At 43.4% G+C, this 19,157-nt stretch overlaps 1 protein-coding gene and 1 pseudogene across 1 annotated transcript in view; one reads left to right on the plus strand and one right to left on the minus strand.

Moving 5' to 3' along the window:
* Positions 1–19,157, minus strand: part of LOC106608148 (disks large-associated protein 2-like) — a 777,756-nt gene that overhangs the window by 299,394 nt on the left and 459,205 nt on the right.
* LOC123743499 (myelin transcription factor 1-like protein) overlaps positions 1–19,157 on the plus strand; it is a 136,913-nt pseudogene that overhangs the window by 56,345 nt on the left and 61,411 nt on the right.

A 19,157-nucleotide genomic window follows, 5' to 3' on the forward strand; every position in this document is an offset into this window, starting at 1 on the left:
TTTCTCTGTTTCGGCTTTATCTCTCTCTCAACTCTCTCTCACTGTATCTCTGCTTTGTCTCTCTCAACCTTCTCTCTGTTTCTGCTTTGTCTCGCTTTTAACTCTCTCTCAGTCTCTCTGCTTTGTCTCTGCCTCAACCCTGTCTGTCTCTTTGCTTCGTCTCTCCGTCAAACCTCTCTCTGTCTCTCTGCTTTGTCTCTGCATCAACCCTCTCTCTGTCTCTCTGCTTTGTCAATCTCTCAACACTCTTTCTGTCTCTCTGCTTTTCACTCTCTCAACATTCTCTCTGTTTCTCTGCGTTGTCTCTCCCTCAACCCTCTCTCTGTCTCTCTGCTTTGTCTCTTTCTCAATCCTCTCTCCCTCTCTCTGCTTTGTCTTTCTCACAACCTTCTCTCCGTTTCTGCTTTATCTCTCTCTCAACCCTCTCTCTGTCTCTCTGCTTTGTCTCTCTCTCACATCTCGCTCTCTGTCTCTCTGCTTTGTCTCTCTCTCACATCTCGCTCTATGTCTCTCTGCTTTGTCTCTCTCTCAACTCTCTCTCTGCTTTGTCTCTATCTCAACCCTCTCTCCGTCTCTCTGTTTTGGCCCCTCGAAACCCTCTCTCTGTCTCTGCTTTGTCTCTCTCTCTCTCAACTCTCTCTCTGTCTCTCTGCTTTGTCTCTCTCTCAAACCTCTCTCTGTCTCTCTGCTTTTTCAATCTCTCAAGCCTCTTTCTATATCTCTGCTTTGTCTCTCTCTCAACCCTTCTCTCTGTCTCTGCTTTGTCTCTCTCTCAACCCTCTCTCTCTCTCTGCTTTGTCTCTCTCTCACATCTCTCTCTATGTCTCTCTGCTTTGTCTCTCTCTCTCAACTCTCTCTCTGTCTCTACTTTGTCTCTTTCTCAACTCTCTCTCTCTGTCTCTCTGCTTTGTCTCTCTCTCAACTCTCTCTCTGTCTCTGTGCTTTGTCTCTATGTCAAAACTCTCTCCGTCTCTCTGTTTTGCCCCCCTCGAAACCCTCTCTCTGTCTCTGCTTTGTCTCTCTCTCTAAACTCTCTCTCTGTTTTATCTCTCTCTTAACCTCTATGGGACCGGCGGGACGCATTCGTCCCACCTACGCAACAGCCAGTCTGAAGCCTGTGGCGCGATTTTCAAAATCTTCAAAATCCTATTACTTCAATTTCTCAAAAATATGACTATTTTACACCATTTTAAAGATAAGACTCTCGTTAATCTAACCACACTGTCCGATTTCAAAAAGGCTTTACAACGAAAGCAAAACATTAGATTATGTCAGCAGAGTACCAAGCCAGAAATAATCAGACACCCATTTTTCAAGCCAGCATATAATGTCACCAAAACCCAAACCACAGCTAAATGCAGCACTCACCTTTGATGAGCTTCATCAGATGACAACCCTAGGACATTATGTTATACAATACATGCATGTTTTGTTCAATCAAGTTCATATTTATATCAAAAACCAGCTTTTTACATTAGCATGTGACTGCATGTGAACTAGCATTCCCACCGAACACTGCCGGTGAATTTACTAAATTACTCACGATAAACGTTCACAAAAAGCATAACAATTATTTTAAGAATTATAGATACAGAATTCCTCTATGCACTCGATATGTCCGATTTTAAAATAGCTTTTCGGTGAAAGCACATTTTGCAATATTCTCAGTAGATAGCCCGGCATCACAGGGTTAGCTATTTAGACACCCAGCAGGTTTAGCACTCACCAAAGTCATATTTACTATTAGAACAATGTTCTTACCTTTGTTGTCTTCGTCAGAATGCACTCCCAGGACGTCTACTTCAATAACAAATGTTGGTTTGGTCCAAAATAATCCATCGTTATATCCGAACAGCAGCGTTTTTGTTCGATGCGTTCCAGACACTATCCTAAAGGCTAAATAAGGGTGACGAGCAGGGCGCAATTCGTGACAAAAGAATTCTAAATATTCCATTGCCGTACTTCGAAGCATGTCAACCGCTGTTTAAAATCCATTTTTACGCCATTTTTCTCGTAAAAAGCGATAATATTCTGACCGGGAATCTCCGTTTAGATAAACAGACAAAGGAAAAGAAACCATTCGGTCGAAGCGGGCACGCGCCTAAGCCCATAGTACTCTTGAGTGGCCACTTGCCAGAAAGCGATAAAGTGTTTCAGCCAGAGCCTGCCCGAATCGACATTCAACGTTTTCCCGGGCTCTGAGACCCTATGGAAGACGTAGGAAGTGTCACGTTATTGCACAGATCCTTAGTCTTCAATAAAAAGATGCCAAGATCCGAAACACTACTTCTCAGACAGGCCACTTCCTGCTTGAAATCTTCTCAGGTTTGCCTGATAGGAGTTCTGTTATACTCACAGACACCATTCAAACAGTTTTAGAAACGTTAGGGTGTTTTCTATCCATAGCCAATAATTATATGCATATTCTAGTTACTGGGCAGGAGTAGTAACCAGATTAAATCGGGTACGTTTTTTATCCAGCCGTGCAAATACTGCCCCCTATCCCCAACAGGTTAACCATCTATCTGCCTCTGCTTTGTCTCAGTGCTTTGTCCCTCTCAACACTCCCTCTATCTCTCTGTGTTGTCTCTTTCTCAATCCTCTCTCTGTCTCTCTGCTTTGACTCTCTCTCAAACCTCTCTCTGTCTCTCTGCTTTGTCTACTCTCAAACCTCTCTTGTATCTCTGCTTTTTCAATCTCTCAAGCCTCTCTCTGTCTCTCTGCTTTGTCTCTCACATCTCGCTCTATGTCTCTCTGCTTTGTCTCTCTCTCAACTCTCTCTCTGCTTTGTCTCTATCTCAACCCTCTCTCCATCTCTCTGTTTTGCCTCCCTCGAAACCCTCTCTCTGTCTCTACTTTGTCTCTCTCAACTCTCTCTCTGTCTCTCTGCTTTGTCTCTTTCTCAACCCTCTCTCTTTCTCTCTACTTTGTCTCTCTCAACACTCTATCCGTCTCTCTGCTTTGTCTCTCTCTCCACCCCTCTCTCAACTCTCTCTCTGCTTTGTCTCTCTCTCAAACCTCTCTCTGTATCTCTGCTTTTCAATCTCTCAAGGCTCTTTCTGTTTCTCTGCTTTGTCTCTCTCTCCTCAACTCTCCGTCTCTCTGCTTTGTCTCTCTCACACATCTCTATGTCTCTCTGCTTTGTCTCTCTCTCAACTCTCTCTGCTTTGTCTCTATCTCAACCCTCTCTCCGTCTCTCTGTTTTGCCCCCTCGAAACCCTCTCTCTGTCTCTGCTTTGTCTCTCTCTCAAACCTCTCTCTTTCTCTCTGCTTTGTCTCGCTCTCAACCTTCTCTTTCTCTCTGCTTTCTCTCTCTCAACCCTCTCTCTTACTCTCTACTTTGTCTCTCTCAACACTCTATCCGTCTCTCTGCTTTGTCTCTCTCCACCCCTCTCTCTGTCTCTCTGCTTTGTCTCTCTCTCTCAACTCTCTCTCTGCTTTGTCTCTCTCTCGAACCCTCGCTCTGTCTCTCTGCTTTGTCTCTCTCTCAACCCTTCTCTCTGTTTCTTCTTTGTCTCTCTCTCTCAACCCTCTATCCGTCTCTCTGCCTTGTCTTTCTCTCAAACCTTCTCTCTGTTTCTGCTTTGACATGTAGGTGTAAAAACAAAAGAGAGACCTGCAGAGAGAACTGATTGGGATACTTTTAAACCAAGGGAAAGGGGATGTGATTGGGTAAGGGAAAAGGAGCAGGTGTGTCTTCAGATTAGCGACTGATTGATGACTGGTTAGGGAATGATTATTGCCACCTGTGAGTAGGGGAGAAGGAGAGAAATACACAGAGGATACCTGTATTAGTAACACTCCCACCCTTAAAAGAGCAACCCTATAAGGATTGCGACCCAAAGTATTTACAGAGTATTTACAACGAATACCAACAAGATCAACAATCTCTCTAAACCCTCACTCTGTCCCTCTGCTTTGTCTCTTTCTCTAAACCCTCTATCCGTCACTCTGCTTTGTCTCTCTCTCAACCCTCTGTCTCTCAACTTTCTCTCTCTCAAACCTCTCGCTGTCACTCTGCTTTGTCAATCTCTAAAGGCTCTTTCTGTTTCTCTGCTTTGTCTTTCTCTCTTAACCCTCTCTATGTCTCTGCTTTTTCAATCTCTCAAGCCTCTTTCTGTCTCTACTTTGTCTCTCTCTCAAACCTCTCTCTGTATCTCTGCTTTTTCAATCTCTCAACGCTCTTCCTGTTTCTCTGCTTTGTCTCTCTCCCTTAACGCTCTCTCTGTCTCTGCTTTTTCAATCTCTCAAGGCACTTTTGTTTCTCTGCTTTGTCTCTCTCTCTTAACCCTCTCTCTGTCTCTCTGCTTTTTCAATCTCTCAAGCCTCTTTCTGTCTCTGCTTTGTCTTTCTCGCAACCTTCTCTCCATTTCTGCTTTCTCTCTCAACTCTCTCTCCGTCTCTCTGCTTTGTCTCTCTCTCACATCTCTCTGCTTTGTCTCTCTCTCAACCCTCTCTCCGTCTCTCTGATTTGGCCCCTCGAAACCCTCTCTCTGTCTCTGCTTTGTCTCTCTCTCAACTCTCTCTCTGTCTCTCTGCTTTGTCTCTCTCTCAAACCTCTTTCTATCTCTCTGCTTTGTCTCTCTCAACCCTCTCTCTTTCTCTCTGCTTTGTCTCTCTCAACACTCTATCTGTCTCTCTGCTTTGACTCTCTCTCCACCCCTCTCTTTCTCTCTGCTTTGTCTCTCTCTCAACCCTCTCTCTTACTCTACTTTGTCTCTCTCAACACTCTATCTGTCTCTCTGCTTTGTCTCTCTCTCCACCCTCTATCTGTCTCTTTGCCTTGTCTCTCTCTCAAACCTTTTCTCTGTTTCGGCTTTATCTCTCTCTCAACTCTCTCTCTCGTCTCTCTGCTTTGTCTCTGCATCAACCCTCTCTCTGTCTCTCTGCTTTGTCAATCTCTCAACACTCTTTCTGTCTCTCTGCTTTTTCACTCTCTCAACATTCTCTCTGTTTCTCTGCGTTTGTCTCTCCCTCAACCCTCTCTCTGTCTCTCTGCTTTGTCAATCTCTCAACACTCTTTCTGTCTCTCTGCTTTTTCACTCTCTCAACATTCTCTCTGTCTCTCTGCTTTGTCTCTCCCTCAACCCTCTCTCCGTCTCTCTGCTTTGTCTCTCTTTCAACCCTCTCTCTGTCTCTGCTTTCTCTCTCTCTAAAACTCTCTCTGCCTCTCTGCTTTGTCTCTCTCTCAATTCTCTCTCTTGCTTTATCTCTGCCTCAACCCACTCTCTGTCTCTCTGCTTTGTCTCTCTCAACCCCTCTCTCTGTCTCTCTGCTTTGTCTCTCTCTCAACCCTCTCTCTGTCTCTTTGCTTTGTCTCTCCCTCAACCCTATCTCTGTCTCTCTGCTTTGTCTCTCTCTCTCTCAACCCTCTCTCTTACTCTACTTTGTCTCTCTCAACACTCTATCTGTCTCTTTGCCTTGTCTTTCTCTCAAACCTTTTCTCTGTTTCGGCTTTATCTCTCTCTCAACTCTCTCTCACTGTATCTCTGCTTTGTCTCTCTCAACCTTCTCTCTGTTTCTGCTTTGTCTCGCTTTTAACTCTCTCTCAGTCTCTCTGCTTTGTCTCTGCCTCAACCCTGTCTGTCTCTTTGCTTCGTCTCTCCGTCAAACCTCTCTCTGTCTCTCTGCTTTGTCTCTGCATCAACCCTATCTCTGTCTCTCTGCTTTGTCTCTCTCTCTCTCAACCCTCTCTCTTACTCTACTTTGTCTCTCTCAACACTCTATCTGTCTCTTTGCCTTGTCTTTCTCTCAAACCTTTTCTCTGTTTCGGCTTTATCTCTCTCTCAACTCTCTCTCACTGTATCTCTGCTTTGTCTCTCTCAACCTTCTCTCTGTTTCTGCTTTGTCTCGCTTTTAACTCTCTCTCAGTCTCTCTGCTTTGTCTCTGCCTCAACCCTGTCTGTCTCTTTGCTTCGTCTCTCCGTCAAACCTCTTTCTGTCTCTCTGCTTTTTCACTCTCTCAACATTCTCTCTGTTTCTCTGCGTTGTCTCTCCCTCAACCCTCTCTCTGTCTCTCTGCTTTGTCAATCTCTCAACACTCTTTCTGTCTCTCTGCTTTTTCACTCTCTCAACATTCTCTCTGTCTCTCTGCTTTGTCTCTCCCTCAACCCTCTCTCCGTCTCTCTGCTTTGTCTCTCTTTCAACCCTCTCTCTGTCTCTGCTTTCTCTCTCTTAAAACTCTCTCTGCCTCTCTGCTTTGTCTCTCTCTCAGTTCTCTCTCTGCTTTATCTCTGCCTCAACCCACTCTCTGTCTCTTTGCTTTGTCTCTCTCAACCCTCTCTCTGTCTCTCTGCTTTGTCTCTCTCTCTCTCTCTCAACCCTCTCTCCGTCTCTCGGCTTTGTCTCTCTCTCTCAACCCTCTCTCTGTCTCTCTGCTTTGTCTCTCCCTCAACCTGTGAGTAGGGGAGAAGGAGAGAAATACACAGAGGATACTTGTATTAGTAACACTCCCACCCTTAACCTCTATGGGCTAGGTGGGACGCTAGCGTGCCACCCGTGGTGCACTCCATCAACAGCAGGTGCATTTCAAGAGCGGCAAATTTGAATCCAAATAAATGTCAAAATTCAAATTTTTCAAACATACAACTATTTTACACCCTTTGAAAGATAAACATCTCCTTAATCTAACCACGTTTTACGATTTCAAAAAGGTTTTACGGCGAAAGCATAAATTTAGAGTATGTTAGGACAGTACATTTACAAGAGTTGTGTGTAATGTTTTGTCAATTCAAAGACAGGGTCACCAAAACCATAAAACCAGCTAAAATGATGCACTAACCTTTTACAATCTCCATCAGATGACACTCCTAGGACATTATGTTAGACAATGCATGCATTTTTAGTTCTATCAAGTTCATATTTATATCCAAAAACAGCGTTTTACTATGGCATTGATGTTGAGGAAATCGTTTCCCTCCAATAACCGGCAGTCAAGTCAGCGTCACAAATTAAATAATTAAAATTAGAAAACATTGGTAAAATATTATATTGTCATTTAAATAATTATAGATTTACATCTCTTGAACGCAATCAACTTGCCAGATTTTAAAATAACCTTACTGGGAAATCACACTTTGCAATAATCTGAGCACTGCGCCCAGAAAAATACGCGTTGCGATACAGACTAGACGTCATGTTGGTGAGATCTAAAATCGAAAATACTATGTAAATAATCCATTACCTTTGATTCTCTTCATCAGATGTCACTTCCAGGTATCACAGGTCCATAACGAATGTAGTTTTGTTCAAAAAAGCTCATCATTTATGTCCAAAAATCTCTGTCTTGTTAGCACATGATCTAAGCCAGCCGGACTTCTCGTCATGAACGAGGGGAAAAAATATATTTACGTTCGTTCAAACATGTCAAACGTTGTATAGCATAAATCATTAGGGCCTTTTTAACCAGAACATGAATAATATTCAAGGTGGACGAATGCATACTCTTTTATAACGTATTGGAACGAGGGTACCCAACATGAACTCGCGCGCCAGGTGTCTAATGGGCCATCATCGTTCCATGGCTCTTGTTCGGTCAGATCTCCCTCCAGAAGACTCAAAACACTTTGTAAAGGCTGGTGACATCTAGTGGAAGCAATAGGAAGTGCCAAAATATTCCTCAGCCCCTGTGTTTTTCAATGGAATAGGTTTAAAGGTAATACAACACATCAGGTATCCACTTCCTGTCAGAAAATGTCTCAGGGTTTTGCCTGCCAAATGAGTTCTGTTATACTCACAGACACCATTCAAACAGTTTTAGAAAATGTAGGGTGTTTTCTATCCATATGTAATAAGTATATGCATATTCTAGTTACTGGGTAGGAGTGGTAACCAGATTAAATCGGGTATGTTTTTTTATCCAGCCGTGTCAATACTGCCCCCCTAGCCCTAACAGGTTAAAAGAGCAACCCTATAAAGATTGCGACCCAAAGTATTTACAGAGTATTTACAACGAATACCAACAAGATCAACAATCTCTCTAAACCCTCTCTCTGTCTCTCTGCTTTGTCTCTCTGTTTTGTCCCTCTCTAAACCCTCTCTCCGACTCTGCTTTGTCTCTCTCTCAACACTCTATGCGTCTCTCTGCTTTGTCTCTCTATCACCACTCTATCCGTCTCAATGCTTTGTCTCTCTCTCGCAACCCTCTCTCTGTCTCTCTGCTTTGTCTGTCGCAACTCTCGCTCTGTCTCTCAACTTTCTCTCTCTCAAACCTCTCGCAGTCTGTCTGCTTTGTCAATCTCTAGCCTCTTTCTGTCTCTCTGCTTTGTCTCTCTCTCAACCCTGTCTCCGTCTCTCTGTTTTGCCCCCCTCGAAACCCTCTCTCTGTCTCTGCTTTGTCTCTCTCTCTCAACTCTCTCTCTGTCTCTCTGCTTTGTCTCTCTCTCTCAACTCTCTCTCTGTCTCTCTGCTTTGTCTCTATCTCAACCCTCTCTCTTTCTCTCTGCTTTGTCTCTCTCTCCACCCTCTCTCCGTCTCTCTGCCTTGTCTCTCTCTCAAACCTTCTCTCTGTTTCGCTTTGTCTCTCTCTCAACCTGCTCTCTGCCTCTCTGCTTTGTCTTTCTGCTTTGTCTCTCTCTCAACCCTATCACTGTCTCTCTGCTTTGGCTCTCTCACAACTCTCTCTCTGTCTCTCTACTTTGTCTCTCTCTCAACTTTCTCTCTGTTTCTGCTTTGTCTCTCTCTCTTAACCCTCTCTCTGTCTCTCTGCTTTGTCTCTCCATCTCTGTTTTGTCCCTCTCTAAACCCTCTCTCTCTCTCTCTGCTTTGTCTCTCTCTCTCTCTCAACCCTCTCTCTGTCTCTCTCTCAACCCGCTCTCTGTCTCTCTCTCAACCTGCTCTCTGTCTCTCTCTCAACCCTCTCTCTGTCTCTCTCTCAACCCTCTGTCTGTCTCTCTGCTTTCTCTCTCTCAACCCTCTCTGTCTCTCTGCTTTGTCTCTCTCACATCACTCTCTCTGTCTCTCTCTCAACCCTCTCTCTGTCTCTCTGCTTTGTCTCTCTCTCTCTCTCTCTCTCTCTCTCAACCCTCTCTCTGTCTCTCTCTCAACCCGCTCTCTGTCTCTCTCTCAACCCTCTCTCTGTCTCTCTGCTTTCTCTCTCTCAACCCTCTCTGTCTCTCTGCTTTGTCTCTCTCACATCACTCTCTCTGTCTCTCTCTCAACCCTCCCTCTGGCTCTCTGCTTTGTCTCTCTTTCTCAACCCTCTCTGTCTCTGCTTTGTCTCTCTGCTTTGACAATCTCTCAAACCTCACTCTGTCTCTCTGCTTCTCTGCTTTGCCTCTCTGCTTTTTCTCTCTCTCAACCCTCTATCTGTCTCTCTGCCTTGTCTCTCTCTCAAACCTTCTCTCTTTTTATGCTTTGTCTCTCTCTCTCAACCCTCTCTCTGTCTCTTTTCTTTCTCTCTCTCTCAACCCTCTCTCTGCCTCTCTGCTTTGTCTCTCTGCTTTGTCTTTCTGCTTTGGCTCTCTCTCAACCCTCTTACTGTCTCTCTGCTTTCTCTCTCTCAACATTCTATCCGTCTCTCTTTTTTGTCTCTCTCTCCACCCTCTCTCTTACTCTCTGCTTTGTCTATCTCTCAACACTGTCTCTCTGCTTTGTCTCTCCCTCAACCCTCTCTCTGTCTCTCTGCTTTGTCTCTCTCTCTGTCTCTCTACTTTGTCTCTCTCTCAACTTTCTCTCTGTTTCTGCTTTGTCTCTCTCTCTTAACCCTCTCTTTGTCTCTCTGCTTTGTCTCTCAGTCTCTGTTTTGTCCCTCTCTAAACCTTCTCTCTGTCTCTCTGCTTTGTCTCTGTCTCTCTCTCTCTCTCAACCCTCTCTCTGTCTCTCTGCTTTGTCTCTCTCTCTCAACCCTCTCTCTGTCTCTCTGCTTTGTCTCTCTCTCTTAACCCTCTCTCTGTCTTTAATCTTTGTCTCTCTCTCAACCCTCTCTCCATCTCTCTCTCAACCCTCTCTCTGTCTCTCTCTCAACCCTCTCTGCTGTGTCTCTCTCAACCCTCTCTCTGCTTCTCTGCTTTGTCTCTCTCTCAAACCTCTCACTGTCTCTCTGCTTTGTCAATCTCTCAACCCTCTCTCTGTCTCTCTCTCAACCCTCTCTCTGTCTCTCTGCTTTGTCTCTCTTTCTCAACCCTCTCTGTCTCTGCTGTGTCTCTCTCAACCCTCTCTCTGCTTCTCTGCTTTGTCTCTCTCTCAACCCTCTCTCTGTCTCTCTGCTTTGTCTCTCTTTCTCAACCCTCTCTGTCTCTGCTTTGTCTCTCTCTCAAACCTCTCACTGTCTCTCTGCTTTGCCTCTCTGCTATGTCTCACTCTCAACCCTCTCAGTGTCTCTCTGCTTTGTCTTTCTCTCAACCCTCTGTCATTCTCTCTGCTTTGTCTCTCTGCTTTGACAATCTCTCAACCCTCCTCTGTCTCTCTTCTTTGTCTCTCTCTCAACCCTCTGTCATTCTCTCTGCTTTGTTTCTCCCTCAACCCCTCTCTCGCTCTCTCTGTATCAAACCTCTATCTGGCTCTCTGCTTTGTCTCTCTCTCAGCCCTCTCTCTGTCTCTGCTTTGTCTCTCTCTCAACCCTCTCTCTGTCTCTCTGCTTTGTCTCTCTCTCTCAACCCTCTCTCTGTCTCTCTGCTTTGTCTCTCTCTCTCAACCCTCTCTCTGTCTCTCTGCTTTGTCTCTCTCTCAGCCCTCTCTCTGTCTCTGCTTTGTCTCTCTCAACCCTCTCTCTGTCTCTCTGCTTTGTCTCTCTCTCTCAACCCTCTCTCTGTCTCTCTGCTTTGTCTCTCTCTCTCAACCCTCTCTCTGTCTCTCTGCTTTGTCTCTCTCTCTCAACCCTCTCTCTGTCTCTCTGCTTTGTCTCTCTCTTAACCTCTCTGGGCCAGTGGAATCGCGTGGCGCGAAATACAAATACCTCAAAAATGCTATATCTTCAATTTCTCAAACATATGACTATTTTACACCATTTTAAAGACAAGACTCTCGTTAATCTAACCACATTGTTCGATTTCAAAAAGGCTTTGCAGCGAATGCAAAACATTAGATTATGTCAGGAGAGTACCCTGCCAAAAATAATCACACAGCCATTTTCAAAGCAAGCATATATGCCACAAAAACCAAAACCACAGCTAAATGCAGCACTAACCTTTGATGATCTTCATCAGATGACACTCCTAGGACATTATGTTATATAATACATGCATGTTTTGTTCTATCAAGTTCATATTTATATCAATAACCAGCTTTTTACAATTGCATGTGATGTTCAGAACTAGCATACCCACCGAAAACTTCCGGTGAATTTACTAAATTACTCATGAAAAACGTTGACAAAATACATAACAATTATTTTAAGAATTATAGATACAGAACTCCTCTATGCAAACGCTATGTCAGATTTTAAAATAGCTTTTCGGCGAAAGCACATTTTGCAATATTCTGAGTACATAGCTCGGCCATCACAGGCTAGCTAATTTGACACCTACCAAGTTTGGGGCTCACTAAACTCAGAATTACTATTAGAAAAATTTGATTACTTTTGCTGTTCTTCGTCAGAATGCACTCCCAGGACTTCTACTTCAACAACAAATGTTGTTTTGGTTCCAAATAATCCATAGTTATATCCAAATACCTCCGTTTTATTCGTGCATTCAGGTCACTATCCGAAGGGTCTCTTAAAACTCTCTCTGCCTCTCTGCTTTGACTCACTGCTTTGTCTGTCTCTCAACCCTCTCTGTCTTTGCTTTGTCACTCTATCAACCTCGCTCTGTCTCTCTGCTTTGTCTCTCTCTCAATTCTCTCTCTTTCTCTCTGCTTTGTCTCTGCCTCAACCCACTCTGTCTCTCTGCTTTGTCTCTCTCTCAACCCTGTCTCTGTCTCTCTGCTTTGTCTCTCTCTCTCAACCCTATCTCTGTCTCTCTGCTTTGTCTCTCTCTCAACCCTCTCTCTGTCTCTCTGCTTTGTCTCTCTCTAAATTCTCTCTCTTTCTCTCTGCTTTGTCTCTCTCTCTCAACCCTCTCTCTGTCTCTCAGCTTTGTCTCTCCCTCAACCCTATCTCTGTCTCTCTGCTTTGTCTCTCTCTCGCAACCCTCTCTCTGTCTCTCTGCTTTGTCTCTCTCTCTCTCTCTCAACCCTCTCTGTCTCTGTTTTGTCTCTCTCTCAACCCTCTCTCTGTCTCTCTGCTTTGTTAATCTCTCAACCCTCTCTCTGTCTCTGATTTGTCTCTGTCTTAACACTCTCTCTGTCTCTCTGCTTTGTCTCTCTCTCAACCCTCTCTGTCTCTGCTTTGTCTCTCTCTCAACCTCTCTCTGTCTCTCTGATTTGTCTCTCTCTCAACCCTCTAACTGTCTCTGTGCTTTGTTTCTCTCTCAACCATCTCTCTGTCTCTCTGCTTTCTCTCTCTCTCTCAACCCTTTCTTTCTCCGCTTTGTCTCCCTCTCAACCCTCTCTCTGTCTCTCTGCTTTGTCAATCTCTCAACACTATTTCTGTCTCTCTGCTTTCTCTCTCTCAACCTTCTCTCTGTTTATGGTTTGTCTGTCTCTCAACTCTTTCTCTTTCTCTCTGCATTGTCTCTCTCTCAACCCTTTCTTTCTCTGTGCTTTGTCTCTCTTTCAACCCTCTCTCTGTCTCTCTGCTTTGTCAATCTCTCAACCCGTTCTCTGCCTCTCTGCTTTTTCTCTCCTCTCCTTTCTCTCTCTCCTCTTTCCCTCCTACCATCTAATTACAGTGCTCCCTTGCTCTCTTCTCCATCCTCCTTTAATTTGATCTGCCCCTCCCTCCCTCCCTCCATTTGTCCATCTCTCTGACAGAGTCCTGATGGTGACATGGATGACAGCAGTACTCTTGACCTGAGTGTGAGCCGGGGGCAGCTGGGGGGTCTGGAGGGGAGTGGCACGGTGCTGACCCCCCTACAGCCCATGTCCACCCAGCGCCAGGCCCTGCTCAACAGCAGCCGCTGCTACCAGATGAGCGAGGCCGAATGCTGGGACCTGCCCGTGGACTACACCAAGATCAAGCGCATCACCGACGATGATCACAAAGAGGTATGGGGAAGGACCGCAGCATTACGGGTATTGTATTCATCATTTTTGGGGGTATTCAAATCTATTGAACAGAGTGGTGCTGCATTTTATTTCAATGTTCTCTTACAGTGGAGACACAATTCAAAGATGGTTTATACAGAACATATTTTACTCCCAGTGAGCGTTCAATATTCCCGATTGAGCCATAGACAGAACACAGGTAATCATAGCCGCGGGAAGTAGGGGTGCTGAGGGTGCTGCAGCACCCCTGAAAAATCTGAATAATTGTTTGTTTTTCTTCACTAAAGTAGTGCACTGGGCCTTTTCTAGTATTAACGGATTGATATAGACGTCTGTAGCTCAGGCAACAACAAAAATATCAGCACCTATGCTTTGGCAAAAAGCTAGTTGTATAATTAGGAACAGAATTCTGCAGGATTCAATTGTTGGAATTATAAGAGTTGTTGCCTTGTCCCTTTCTTGGGATGTCATTCTAATGGAATCCAGAAAGAACAAAACCCTGTCCTCAAACATTTACAGTAAAAGGTGGAAAGTTATGAGCAAGGACACAAAACATCCATATCAAGATAAATATTTTTCTTGATCAAGTAACATTTAAACATCCCCTTTTTGTGCAGTATTAATTTAACATCCTTACAAACCACTTAATGTACATTATTGTATTGTACATAGGCTGGTCGTCTAGGTTTGTAGACGTTCCATCACCATGAAGAAAAACAACGCAAGATTAAGTACATTCAGACATCAAGTGGTTTGTGATGATGTGGATCAGCTGGTAGAGCATGGTGCTTCCAACGCTATGGTTGTTGGTTTGACTCCCAGGGGGACCAGTAGGATAATGTATGCACTCACTACTGTAACTTGCTCTGGATAAGAGTGTCTACTAGAATGTGAAAGGAATGAATAGACCATTTCAGTTTTCACATAGAAATGAGTTACATTTGCAAAGTATTTCAAGAAACTGGAAAACATATACAAAGCAAGTATTTTTATATTCCACAAGTTTTATTAGATTAACTGTTTTGTATAGATACTTATCAGACTCAAGATACAAATGCTGGTAAAACATTCAAATACATTTAATTTTGTTTATATATTTCACGGAAGTAGTGCACTGGGCCTTTGCTAGTCCTGTATGAGCGGACCGATATAGACGTCTTCAGCGCAGGGAAAACATTTTCTGCAAAAACATCGCAGCACCCCCACACCCAAACTACTTCCCACGGCTATGCAGGTAATGGTGATTTGATTTGGCTCACCCAGGGGAAAGGGAGGGTGAGTGTATCTAGTATCCACTGATAGTCTTTCAGTGACATCTACTGGATGCTGCTGGTACTGCATTGACTTAATGGGTGAATCTCAATTGTTTAATGACGGGTAGATCCTATTTACACCTTGTACTCTGAATCTCTGATATTACACAAAGCAAACCAAGCAGTACATTTATACATTTGCAGTGTCTGATTAAAAAGCTTGAAGTTGAGGGGTTTAATCGTAAGAGTTATTGGGTTTGCTAATCGAGCATGGATTAAACATTTCCAGTATTTTGTATTTGTATTTATTATGGATCCCGATTAGCAGCTACTCTTCCTGTGGTCCGGCAAACCGAAGGAAGTTTATACAAGTGGAGCATGAGTACACAGATTAAGTAGACAGGGTTTCTTTGTGAGAATTGCTTTATACATATAAGTAATAGGATCTGCTGAGTAATTTAAAAAAATTGGGATGTGAGATGTGCATATGAACTATAATCATGTAATGAAACAAATCATCTAGGATGTACATTATGAATCTATGGTCTCCATTGTGACATGATGTAGTCTTCTTTTCTTTCATCCCTCCACCAGGAGGAGGACCTGGACCCGTTCCAGGACCTTCTAGATGAGCATCACTACGGAGGGGACGTGACCATGCCCAGCCCAAAACACAAGTACGCCCCCTGCAAGGAGGGCAAGGAGGAGCTCATCACGTAAGGCCAAAACAAGCTTATTTTCTCATCACCTTGTTACTACTTTACAGCCTTTATACCTTTACCTAGTGACCATTTTCCTCATCTAATGTCATCACTGTGTGTAATCTAATGTCATCACTGTGTGTAATCTAATGTTATCATTGTGTGTAATCTAATGTCATCACTGTGTGTAATCTAATGTCATCACTGTGTGTAATCTAATGTCATCACTGTGTGTAATCTAATGTCATCACTGTGTGTAATCTAATGTTATCATGATGTGTAATCTAATATCATCACTGTGTGTAATCTAATGTCATCACTGTGTGTAATCTAATGTCATCACTGTGTGTAATCTAATATCATCACTGTGTGTAATCTAATGTCATCACTGTGTGTAATCTAATGTCATCACTGTGTGTAATCTAATATCATCACTGTGTGTAATCTAATGTCATCACTGTGTGTAATCTAATGTCATCATTATGTGTAATCTAATGTCATCATTCTGTGTGATCTAATGTCATCACAGTGTGTAATCTAATGTCATCATTGTGTGTAATCTAATGTCATCATTGTGTGTAATCTAAATCAGGGGCGCAACTTTGGTTTTAGAAGTGAGGGGATATAATAATAATGATTATATTCTTCATCCAGTCGGATAAACACTCCAAATAGCTTACCTGACCACATGGTCCTAAAGCACACCGTTGCCTCGTTTTGTATCACATTCCATTGATAAAACTGGGGGGGACAAAAATGCAATTTCAGAATGTGAGGGGGACATGTCCCCCCAGTGAAAGTTGCGCAACTGAATCTAATGTTATCATTGTGTTATCTACTGTCATCCTTGCGTGTTTGTGTGTTCTCTAGTCTCTCCAGCTACCAGCTAGCTGACAAAAGCATCTGCAGTATGATGATGACCAATGCGCAAGACCTCAAGTAAGCAGAACCTTATTTCTTTGATGTCTCTGATATACAGTAGACCCTTGTGAGTTTTTATTTTAGTCTCTAGATTCACAGCAGACAAATACCCTGATAGACCAATTGCCTGATAGTGTCGATGCTGTCAGCTTGGTTTTACCCTGTCCCCTGTAGTCACGCTCCTTTTCCCCTCTCTGTCCCAGGTGTCCCACTCCAGGATGTGACGGGTCTGGACACATCACTGGGAACTACGCCTCGCACAGGAGGTAGCTTGCACCCCATCATAATGACAAAAAGACACGCAGTATGTTCAGCAGCCCCCAACACAACAGATTGCAGTGCAGGGCGAGGCTAGTATATACATATACAATATCGTTCAAAAATGTGGGGTCACTTAGAAATATCCTTATTTTTTTAAAGAAAAGCACATTTTTTGTCCATTAAAATAACATAAAATTGATCAGAAATAGAGTGTAGACATTATTAATGTTGTAAATAACTATTGTAGCTGGAAACTGCTATTTTTTAAGGAATATCTACATAGGCGTACAGAGGCCCATTATCAGCAACCATCACTTCTGTGTTCCAATGGCACATTGTGTTAGCTAATCCAAGTTTATCATTTTAAAAGGCTAATTGATCATTAGAAAACCCTTTTGCAATTTTGTTAGCACAGCTGACAACTGATGTCCTAATTAAAGAAGCAATAAAACTGGCCTTCTTTAGACTAGTTGAGTATCTGGAGCATCAGCATTTGTGGGTTCGATTACAGGCTGAAAATGGCCAGAATCAAAAATCTTTCTTATGAAACTCGTCAGTCTATTCTTGTTCGGAGAAATGAAGGCTATTCGATGCGAGAAATTGCCAAGAAACTGAAGATCTCATACAATGCTGTATACTACTCCCTTCACAGAACAGAGCAAACTGGCTCTAACCAGATTAGAAAGAGGAGTGGGAGACCCAGGTACACAACTGAGTAAGAGGACAAGTACATTAGGGTGTCTAGTCTGAGAACTCCAATCTCAATGTCAACAGTGAAGAGGCGACTCCGGGGATGCTGGCCTTCTAGGCAAAGTTCCTCTGTCCGGTGTCTGTGTTCTTTTGCCCATCTTAATCTTTTTCTTTTTATTGGCCAGTCTGAGATATGGCTTTTTCTTTTCAACTCTGCCTAGATGTCCAGCATCCCGGAGTCGCCTCTTCACTGTTGACATTGAGACTGGTGTTTTGCGGGTACTATTTAATGAAGCTGCCTGTTGAGGACTTGTGAGGCGTCTGTTTCTCAAACTAGACACTAATGTCCTTGTCCTCTTGCTCAGTTGTGCACTGGGACCTCCCACTCCTCTTTCGATTCTGGTTAGAGCCAGTTTGCGCTGTTCTGTGAAGGTAGTACACAGCGTTTTACACCCATGTTGACTCCAATGCGTCCCACAGTTTGGATGGTGGACCATTCTTGATGCCCACAGGAAACTGTTGAGCGTGAAAAACTCAGCAGCGTTGCAGTTCTTGACACACTCAAACCGGTGCACCTGGCACCTACTACCATACCCCGTTCAAAGGCACTTAAATCTTTTGTCTTGCCCATCCACGCATTGAATGGCACACATACACAGTCCATGTCTTAAGGCTTTAAACATCCTTCTTTAACCGGTCTCCTCCCCTTCATCTACACGGGTTGAAGAGGATTTCAGAGGTGACATCAATAAGGGATCATAGCTTTCACCTGGTCAGTCTGCTACAATTCCTAATGTTTTGTACACTCAGTGTACAGTATATGACATATTTTGTATACCTGACAGCTGGATCGGTATGTGGATTGTTTAGACTGATCTGTTTTCAGTTCCACTAAGCTCTGACAGTAATTTATAACCGTCTATAAATGTCTTTGTATAGACCCTTTTCCGTACACGACACACTGACGTTATGCATAGATGCACGCAACTCTTGTCGGCAGTAAAAAAGCCATCGCCATCAACATAGCCTAGATTACATTTTTTATTACTTCTAATAAAATGGGGTTCTCATACGCTTACAATTAGGTTTTGATTCTTGCTTTAACAGTCGCTTAGATTGCATTTGGTTGTGATCTTTGCAAAATAACTATTTTGGATGCAGCAGTTGTTAGCTAGAATGTTAACGCTCATCGATATAGGCTGTAGCAAAAGCTAGCCAAAGAGCCATTTTACTGGTTGAAGTGTTAAGTATAATGCAGTTGACTTGTGATGATGACACAAACATTATATTAAGCAGGGCATTCATACAAGCCTTAAAATACAATTACAATCCAAAAGGAGTGTGAAATTCAGTCATAAGCAACATGTAAACAGAGGCTTTTTTTTGTTGGCGGTCTATGAGAACTCCCCCTTCAAATCAAATTTGATTGGTCATGTACACATATTTAGCAATGTTATTGTGGGTGTAGAAAAATGCTTGTGTTTCTAGCTCCAACAGTGCAGTAATATCTAACAATTCACAACAATACACACAAATCTAAAAGTAAAAGAACGTCATTAAGAAACATAAATATGAGGATGAGCAATGTCGGAATGACATTGACTAAAATACAGTAGAATAGCACCAACTTGCAGGCATCGCCCTCTTGTCACAGAAAGGGGTCTATAGGCTACATGGTTTGTCTTGAAATCATCTGAAACTGACTTTACAGATTCTGAGAAGTGATGAACTCCACATGCACTGACGTTGTAATCATACTCTTAAGATGGTAGTGAACTGCACAAGACCTTTCCCCTCTAGTCTGTCAGGCTGTCCACGGGCCAAGAAGAGCGGGATCAAGATACTGCACAGCAAGGAGGACAAGGACGACCAGGAGCCAATCAGGTGTGCCTTTGGAACGGATGGATAGTGTATCGTATCCTGTTAATTTGTCATATTCTCGAAGCCATAGTCCTGTATTTCACCTCATATTTCCCTACAGCCAGGGTGGTACACGTAGTGAGTACAGTACAGTAAGGTTATCTTTCAGATACTTCTGGCATTTGGTAAAGTATTGCCATAAAATTAAGTGAATATGACCTTGCCGCGAATCATCTACAGTTCACTCTGTGTCCTTTCAGCAATCACCTCCCAATCTCTGCAAAACTGTTGCTGTTGCTGCCACCTCTATCCCTGCGAGGTTCACTGGATCTACAGTATCATCATCATTTAACATTGCAATCATAATTAACACTGATCTCCCCACTGCCGGGGTGGAGCGGTCCCCAGACACGCTGTGCTCATTGTAAAATCAGCCCAAATGTCACTC

Source organism: Salmo salar, chromosome ssa06 (assembly GCF_905237065.1).
Source record: "Salmo salar chromosome ssa06, Ssal_v3.1, whole genome shotgun sequence".
Taxonomy (NCBI): Eukaryota; Metazoa; Chordata; class Actinopteri; order Salmoniformes; family Salmonidae; genus Salmo; species Salmo salar.